Source organism: Pteropus vampyrus, unplaced genomic scaffold (genome assembly GCF_000151845.1).
Source record: "Pteropus vampyrus isolate Shadow unplaced genomic scaffold, Pvam_2.0 Scaffold139, whole genome shotgun sequence".
NCBI lineage: Eukaryota > Metazoa > Chordata > Mammalia > Chiroptera > Pteropodidae > Pteropus > Pteropus vampyrus.
The window spans coordinates 1,163,549-1,171,606 of NW_011888920.1; the positions used below are offsets into that span (position 1 = coordinate 1,163,549).

Consider the following 8,058-nt stretch of genomic DNA (forward strand, 5'->3'; position numbering starts at 1 on the left):
GGACCATGCCTATGTGATAGATAAAGCTTTCTATCATAAAAGTCCCTAAACTATGCAGTTTGGAGAGCTTCTGGGTTGGTGAACATATCTATGTGCCAAGATAGTAGTGCACCCCAATTCCATGGGAATAGAAACTCCTGCATTCAAGATCCTTCTGGACCTCACCCTATGTAAGTATTTATTTGTTTTTGTTTTTTTTCATCTATATCCTTTATAATAAACCCATATACATAACTAACTGTTCCTCTGAGTTCTGTGAGCCATTATAGCAAATTACTGAACCTGAAGAAGGGGTTATGGGAAGTCCCTATATACAGACAGTTGGACAGAAATGCTAAGGACATTTCTGAGACTTGCCACTGGTATCTGAAGTGTGTGTGAGGGTTTATGGGTCTGAGCTCTTTACCTGTGGAGTCTGTTGATATTCCAAATAGTGTCATCATAATTAAGCTGTAGGTCACCCAGTTGGTGTTGGCAGAATTGGAGAATTGGTCAGTGTGGGAAAACATCCCCACTTTTGGTCTTAGAAGTATTCTATGGGTAGAGAAAAACAGTTTCCTTTTAATCATTGAGCCTAGTTTTTATCATTTATATAAAGGAAACCACAATACATTCCTAATGGGTTCCTTCCAAGATGGGTAAAAAAAAATAATTGTGAGAATACTTTGAAAATTTTGACATGTTAGACAACTTTAAGGGGTTATTATTATATATAACATTGTTTTTGTGGAGGAAGGTCTTCCAAGTTTAAAATACCATTTACATAAATTTCGGAAAAACAATCCATTTGTATATTGGGAATTTCCCATATTTAAAACTCATATTTATACATATAAAATTGTCTGAGTAGTTCATACATAAGTCCTGATAAGGAAGTTGACATGGAAATATTTTTAATCTAGTTAAATTTTAAAATTTTGCCTGACTTATTTTTTCAAATTAGATTCTTATGCCATTGAAATAGACAACATAGAAGAAAAGGAAGTGAAGGTGCAAAATCTAACAGTACAAAGATATGACTTCACTATTATAAGGAACCTGCATAGCACTGAGTATACAACAGGTAATTAATGAATGTCTTTCATGTAAGGCAGAACAAATTTAAGTCACAGCTATATAACCATAGAAAATCTAATACGAAGTATAAAACAAGCTATTGATTTTTTAGTTAGTTGAGCAGCAACAAAAATTTAAATAATTAGGCACAGTAAGCTCTCAAGATAGCCTTCGATATAGACAAATCAATGCCAATATTTGTTATTGCTCACTGACCTCATATTCTGAATCAAAATCATTTTACCCATGCATGTGATATGCTCTATATATTATGGAGAGCTTTTAGATATTATTCAGTAATGGGCTCCTTGAAATGCAGCTTTACTAATAAAGTTATCAGGAGAAGCCTTATTTGGTTTTGCAAGAACTGTGTGGTTCATTTGTGAAAACAAACTTTTAACAATCTGAGCTACAGTTTTAAATACTTTTGGCATTGAATATAAAATGCAAGCCTGATTAATGACTGACTACTAAAAAATTCAGATTCCAGGTGGATATAAGATACAGGCGGAGAACAACAAATTAGCATAGCAATACTAGTCAAAATATATGCTATGAATTTTTCAGTTTCATGACTATGATCAACAATATCATTATCATCATTACTGACCATCTATTCCATGAAGTAGTATGTTGTTGTTCTGGGTTACTCAAATAGGCCTATTGCCTGAAAATATAAAATACGAAATTAATTTATGGACAGACGATACACATGGGAATTTTAGAGATAGATGAATTTTCTTTTAATATGTATATATTAAAGTAGGGCCGTAAGTTTAAAAGAATAATAAAATTTTAAAGTTTAGCTTGTAGGGATTCACTCTTTCCCTCGGACTGCTCTTTTCTTAAAATGTTTCTTTAAGTCTTCAATCCAGTCTCTTCTTTCACACACATATGAAACATTTGTGTTCGGGTTCAATATCTCATCTTTTCCTACCTCTATATAATCTCTCTAATATGATCCCATTTATTAACTTCCATTTTTATGTTGATGATACCAAAATTTCTAGATGTATTCCAGGAATGTCTCTAGACCAGCTGTCCCCAACCATTTTGGCACCAAGGACTGATGTTCCTATGAGAATGCCTGATCATCTGAGGTGGAGCTGAGGCAGTGATGTTAGTGCTGGAGAGCGACTGCAAATACAGATGAAGCTTCGCTTTCTTGCCTGCTGCTCACCTCCTGTGGTGTGGCTGGGTTCCTAACAGGCCACGGACGGGTACTGGTCGGCGACTCGGGGGTTGGGGACTCCTGCTTTATACCATTATATTTCATTGGCTATTATGACTCTTTATCTATAATGGTTCAACCTGTCATTCATTTATGTGGACTGAGCACATTTGCACCTCCTAACTTGCCTTCTTAGAAATTACAGAAGAAGCATCTTACAACAGAGTTAATCTACATTAATGTGCAAATAGAAGATAGAATCATCAATAGTATTTGAGAAATTTCTGAAAAGCACTAAAGACATGGCCTGAAATTGACAGTGATAACTACTATAGGATATTATTGAAAAAGGCCTGAAAGGGTTCTGAGAGTGAGTCAAGTTCAGAGACAGAATACATAGGAGAGGAGAGGAGAAGATCCAAGGACAATCTATATGGTTATTTCTTGAACTTCTATTCAGAGAAGTGGTAATATTGGCACTCTTTATCTCTTTTTAAATATCACTAACCTCACCTCTGTCCCAACTATGCTTGAGTCGAATGATGAGCTTCAGAGGGATTTACCAACATATGGAAACAATGAGCACAGTTCTTAGCCATGAGAAGAAGAAGGAGGAATATTCATGGCTAGAAGATGAGCTAATTGCACTGATGTGGTTGCCAGCACCAAATTCCATTTCTTCTGCACAGTCACTGGAGGCAGACTATTTAGTTAATTTTAAAAAGAAATTTATCAGCAGCATATGAAGAAACTCATGGAATGAATATAAGGCTAGAGACCCAGGATTAGTAATAGAACAAGAACCAGGACAGAGACAAAGGCTGGGACAAAGCAGTCGATATTATTCTACTACAGAGATAGCACCTTCAAGTGAATATGCTCCACACATTTCTATTTTGTTATTCCCTTGGGTTAATATTCATGTTATAGGAGAGAGAGTATGATTTGACTAGCTTATACTGTGTGTCTACTCCTTGTTTAGGAGAGGGAAGGGATCTAGATTTACGGTTCCATGAAATCTGTATAAAAAAGGGTACAGGTGATTATCTAAACTAAAACTGATGTGTTAGGAAGGTAATCACATTTAGCTGTCAGAAATAAAATAAATACCCACAATATCCATGAAATAAGAATAGGAATTTATGAAAAAATAGTCAACGAGAATTTGAGAAAATTTCCTGCTCAATTGTATTATAGTAAAAGAATGTCCTCTAAATGAGTTTCAATTCCTTTAAATATGTTGACACTCTTGCTTTATTGACTAATATACAGACCACTATACTTTTTAATGTTTTGGGTATACTTGAAGAGAATGTCTGCTCTGCATATATAGTGTTCTACATATGACAATATGCTGTCATATTTATTAATTGTGTGCTTTAAATTTATATTCTTATTGATTATTTGTGTCAAAATTCATTAGTTACTAAGAGAAGTGTGTTAAAATTTCTTACTCTTATTTGTTAATTGTAGTTTCCATTTTGTAGATCTTACACACATTATGTCAGATTTATTCCCATATATTTCATATTTTTGAAGCTATTGTGAAATATTTTTAACTTCAATTTTGCATTATTCATTGCTTGTATATATAAATACAATTAATTTTTGTATATTGATTTTGTATCATGTAAAGGTGCTCAATCCACCTAATAAAATTTTAGTTAATTTGTACGATTTTCCAAGTAGACAATCACATAATCTATTAAAATTTTTAAATTTTCCTTTCTAATTTACATGCATTTTATTTGTTTTTGTTGTCTTGTTGCCCTAGAAAAATCCTCCAGTACAATATGTAATAGAAACAGTGAGAATAAACATTCATGCTTTGTTCCTGTCCTGATCTTCAGAGGAAAGCATGTGGTCTTTCACTATTAAGTATTATATTAGCTATAGATTCTTCATAGGTTCCCTTTGTCAGATTGAGGAACTTCCCAACCTAGTTTTGTAAAACTAGTTTTCTGAGAATTTTTATCAGGAATGAGTGTTGAATTTTTTTTCAAATAACTTTTCTGCATCTATAGAGATGATCATATGATTTTCTGTTTTTAATCTTTTAAGATACTGAGTTACATTGATTGCATTTCAAACATTATACCATTCTTGAATTTCTGCCATAAACCCTCCTTGGACGTAATATATTATCTTTTAATATGCAATTGGAGTCTACCTGTTTACATTTTAAAGTATTTTCATCTGTATTCATGGGGATATTGGTCTGTAATTTTCTTTGAATACCACCATCTGTTTTTTGTATCAGAGTAACAACTGGCCTCATAGAATGAGCTGGCAAATATTCCTTCCTGTTCATTTTTCTGGAAGAGTTTGTAGTAATTGGTATTATTTTTTATATGTTTGGTAGACTTCCCAGCAAGCCTAAATAGGCTATGATGTTTTTTCTTAATAGGAAGATCATTAATTACTAATTCAGTTTCTTCAATAGAACTATTCAGGTTATCTCCTTCTTCTTGAGTAATCTTATCCAAGAAATGTGCCTCTTTTTCTAATTTGCCAAATTTATTGAAAATACAGTTCAGAATACTCCCTGATTGTTTTTGTAGAATCCTGTAGAAGGTATATCGATGTTTCCAATATACTTATTGATTTTCTGTCTGCTTGTTCTATCAATTATTGAGAAAATGGTATTGAAATACCTGATTATAACTGTGGATATATTTATATCTCTTTGCACTTTCATCAGTTTTTATTTCATTCTTAACATTGGCTAGTGATTTATCAGTTTTATTGATCTTCTAAAAAATCACATTTTACTTAATTTTTTTCTTTTCTTTATTTCATTGATTTTTACTTTGAGCTTTATTTATCCTACTTACTCTAAATTTCAAATGTTCCTCTTTTTCTAGTTTCATAAGGTGAAAGCTGAAGACATTTATTAGAAAAATCTTCAATATATTTATTGCTATAAACTTCTCTTTTAAGACTGCTTTAGCTGCATCCCACAGTTTTTTATGTTGTGTCTTTATGTTCATTAAGTAAATAATACTTTCTAACTCCTCTTTTGATTTCTTCTTGATTTAGACAGTTATTATATACCTTATAAATGTTTAGAAGGTTTTCAGAGATACTTCGGTTATAAATTTTTACTATGATTCCATTACGGTCAGAGAATAGACTTTGGCTGACCTTGATCCTTACAGATTTACTGAGACTTGTGTTATGGTCCACAATATGTTCAGTGAGCACATAAAAAAGAATACGTATTCTGTTGTTGCTAGATGAAGTGTTTAATTAATATCAGAGAAGTTCAGTTGATTGATAGTGTTTCCAAATCTTCTTTATCTTTACTGACTTTTTTTTCATGTTGTGCTAATAGAACTTTTACTGATCGTATTTACATAGTACTGTCTGTTAATAAATTAGAACATAGACTGTAACCATCAACACATTGATTTCTCATGCTAGCTTTCTCACTGGAAACAACCAATTTTTTACTGATTTTATGTCCATTTGTTTTATCAGTTATTCAGAGATGTTAAAATTTTAGATTATAATTTTGGATGTCTGTACATCTTTGTAATTCATTTTGTATATAGCTTTCCTATTAGGTCCATAAACATTTAGAATTGTTGTCTTCTTAATGAATTGACCCCTTCATCACTATAAAATAAAAATAATAACCAATAGAAATATTTTTTACATTGAATATATTTGAATTAATGTAACCACTCCACGTTTTATTTTTTAAACATTTGTTTCTTTATATTTAAAGTAGATTTCTTGAAGCCATTATAAAGTAAATTCTTGCCTTTTTCATTTAATCTAACAATTTGTCTTTTAATTAGGATGTTTATACTATTTATAGTTATGTGTAATATCAATATAATTGTGTTTAAATGAACTATCTTGCTATTTTTCATTTGTTCTATTTGCTCTTATCTTTTTTTCTTCTTCTTTCTTTTATTATATTACTTGAGTCCAACTCTGTCGTATATTTTAGTGGTTTCTTTAGGATTTGTAGTATATATCTTTAACTTATCACAGTCTGCCTTCATGTGATAGCATACTATTTTACATAGAGTATGTGATTCTTATAACATTGTACTTTCATTTTTCCTCTCCTGGCTTTCATACTATTGATGTCATACATTTTAATTATACATGTATTATAAACTCCACAAACTTTGTTATTATTTTTGCTTTAAAGTCAATTATATTTTTAAAAGATTTAAATAATAAAAAAGTTTTATAATTACTCATGTTGTTATCATTTCTGGTGTGCTTTATTCCTTTGTGTAAATTCAAACTTCCATTTTGTATTTATTTTCTTCATCCTGAGGATATTTTTTAGTTGACATAAATGTCTGCTAGTGATGAATACTTTCAGCTTTTTTATATCTAAAAAATTATTTCGCTTTTCTTTTGAAAGATATTTCAAACAATAAAAGAATTATTTGTTCATGTTTTTTTTTCTTTTTAGTACTTTAAAATATCATTCTAATATTTATAAGGTTGCATTGTTTTGGATGAAAAATCTGTTTTCATTTTTTTCTTTGCTTCTCTCTATGTAATGTGTCTTCTTTCCAAGGATGCCTTTCAGATTTTCTTATCAACACTGGTTTTAAGAAAAGCAATTATGTACATTGGTGTTCCTTTTTTTATATTTCTTGTGGTAGAGCCTGTTGAGTTTCTTAAATATGTGGGCTTATAATTTTCATCAAATTTAGAAAAAAATAGTTATTTCTTCAAATATTATTTTGCCTTCCTTGCAATCTTTAAGAGATTCAAGTTATAAATGTACTTGTCTACATGAAGTTGTCTAAAGGTTATGAGGATATGTTCATTTTTTAAATCTTCTTAAATTTCTGTTTTTATTTTGGGTAGTTTCTATTGCTATTTCTTCAAATACATTAATCTTTTCTTTCACAGTGTCTAATTTGTCTTTAACACCATCCAGTGTTTTGTTGTTGTTGTTTTTGTTTTTTTTCAGACATTCTCGCTTTCATCTTTAGATGTTTAGTTTGGGGCTTTTTATTCCTTCATGTCTCTAATTAACATTTTCATATTTACTCTAGCTTCTTGAACATAAAGAATACAGTCATAAAATGGTTCTAATATCCTGTGTACTAAGTCTATCATTTTTTTCCTCATTGTGGGTTGTATTTTTCCACTTCATCTTCACTGTAAGTTTTTACTGAATGCCAGATGTTATTAATTTTACCTTGTTATGTGCTGAAATTGTTATATTCCTGTAAATATTCTTCAGCTTTACTTTGGAACATGGTCAAGTTAGTTATAAAAAGTTTTTTTTTTTTTATTCTAATTTTTAAGCTTTGTTAGGTAGGGCCACATCTGTGTTTAGTCTATGGTTCATTTTTCTCTATTACTGAGGTGATATCCTTCTTCAAAATTCAACTAATGCTCTCTGAATTATGAGGTTTTCTATTCTGGCTGTTAGAAACAGGCAGTATGCCCAGCTCTGCCTGTGTGTTTCAGATATTATTCCATTTATATTTCTTTTGGATGATATTTTTTTCCCTGACCTCAGATAATTTCTTCACACGCACATGGTGAACAGTACTCAACTGAAAACTCATGGGGACACTCTCCAGATATTATCAGGTTACCTTATTTGTTTTCTGCCCACAAGGAATGCGGCCCTCCCTTGCCTGATGCCCAAATCTCGAGTGTCATCATTTTCTATATTTTGTTTTACTTGTTTTTATTTTTATTTTTTAAGTTATTTGATACAGGGATGTAAATCTAATCTCTTTCTCCATCTTGATTAGAAGTGAATACATATACATATACACTTTGTTTTTAAGCATAATTTCCTGTTCTTTCTAGATATTTTTAAACTTGTCTTTTAAACA

General features: G+C 31.0%; 1 pseudogene; it reads left to right on the plus strand.

The window, feature by feature from the left end:
- LOC105297469 overlaps positions 1 to 8,058 on the plus strand; it is a 32,997-nt pseudogene that overhangs the window by 1,601 nt on the left and 23,338 nt on the right.